Here is a 1,712-nt window from a genome sequence, read left to right on the forward strand (position 1 = left end):
AACCTACCTAGGAGGGAGGGCGGAGAGAAGACAAGGAAGGTGAATGAGCTGTTCCAATGTGAAATGCCGGAAACACAGAAACACAGACGACACAAAACAAGAGGTGGCAATGTATTAATTAATTGCATTTAATAAATTAGCTCATTATCACACATGACTGTACAAATGCATTGTCCAACAGGTGTTGAAATAATGGGATTAAAAGGGGAGATCCCATCCGAAAGACAAAAACAATGGCAAACACAAAAAGCACTTTTGGAATCTGATTTTAGTAAACACATAAGGAAAGGGTGCACCGGTCCTGGAAATACTGCAATACCAGGTCAATGCGTGGAGTGGACAGAGCAAGCTCTATTTCCATCTCCCTGTTCTAAAAATCCATTTAATATATGGTCCCCAGATAGGGGACGTATCAGATATTAAACTGATAAGAACAGATTTTTTTTTCAGTTGGCTACCCCCTCGCGGGGGTGTCAATGATTTATTAATAAAAATTCAATTTTACAATAGATAACACTACAATTACATCAAACATTTTCATATTGTTACAATAGTAAAAATCAAATTACATTAATATTTATAGGGGGACATGGTGGCAAATCTTTATTTATTGGAGTTCCAGTCAGTCACAAACCATTTATTTAGAAGGGTGGCATTTGCTTTCCTGTCAATTAAATAATATAAATACATCTCACTAAAACAAAGACCTAAAACATCATCCGTTGTTAAAACGTCGTGTTTAAAAAGAAGGATGTTCCTGGCCTTCCAAAGAGCTTCTTTAGCGCAATTCATCGTCTTCCATGCTATTGTCTGCTGATTCGCGGTCGGGCATCCAAATTGTCCATATAAAATATCATCGTAACATAAGTCCTTCAGGTCTGCCATCTTTTCCATAAGAGGGAATATCTTTTTCCAAAAATGTTGTGCAAAGTAACATGTCCAAAGTAAATGACGCACTGTCTCCTCAGCCTGGCAGCCTTCCCTCGGGCAGACGGCAGACCTCGCGAATCTTCTTCTGTATTGGAATGCCCGGCATGGAAGACATTGATGAATGCAGCTCCAGGCCAGGTCCTTCTGTGTGTTAAAGAGATAAAATATGTTAGACATTTTCCAGATAAAACCACTGCGTTTTTCGTTAAAATTGTCTATTCTGCTGACCGCATCCTCTCTTTTTAGGTCGATTAAAAGCTTCTTGCTATTTTTAAGATCATTAATACTCTTCCCTTTTAATTTAAATAAAGCAACTATTTTTTCTAAAATTACATATTGTGGGGGTAAATTAAAAGCATAAGGTGAGGTTAAAATAATCTGGAACCACCCACACCTTCGCATAAAAAACCCTGTATTATAACGTAAATAAAACGACCAATAGTGCTCTTTAAAAAGGGAATTAAAACAGAAGCTAAAAAATTTTAGTAAAAGAAACCTATTAAAATCTGGAAAGTCTTTGCCACCCTTTGGTTTGGACTTCATCACGATTCCTCTCTTTAATTTCTCCATTCTGGAACTCCAAAAGAAAGTAAAACAAGCTTTGGTTATTTTTCTCAGTAAAACCGTGGGAGGAGGGAAAACCATACTCAGATATAAAAGCAGGGGTAAAATGACCATTTTAATAATTAAAATTTTTCCCTCCATAGTAAGCTTCCTCATATTCCACATACATATCTTCTTGTTTACTTTCTGCGCCACCATGTCCCAACTGATAAAACCAT

General features: G+C 37.0%; 1 non-coding gene across 1 annotated transcript; it reads right to left on the bottom strand.

Moving 5' to 3' along the window:
• Window positions 1-285: 285 nt before the first annotated feature.
• On the bottom strand, window positions 286-483 carry LOC142682109 (U2 spliceosomal RNA). Its single transcript, XR_012853900.1, has one exon. It is a non-coding gene; the product is annotated as a U2 spliceosomal RNA (small nuclear RNA).
• Between the last annotated feature and the right edge of the window lie 1,229 nt (window positions 484-1,712).

Source organism: Rhinoderma darwinii (genome assembly GCF_050947455.1).
Source record: "Rhinoderma darwinii isolate aRhiDar2 chromosome 2 unlocalized genomic scaffold, aRhiDar2.hap1 SUPER_2_unloc_7, whole genome shotgun sequence".
Taxonomy (NCBI): Eukaryota; Metazoa; Chordata; class Amphibia; order Anura; family Rhinodermatidae; genus Rhinoderma; species Rhinoderma darwinii.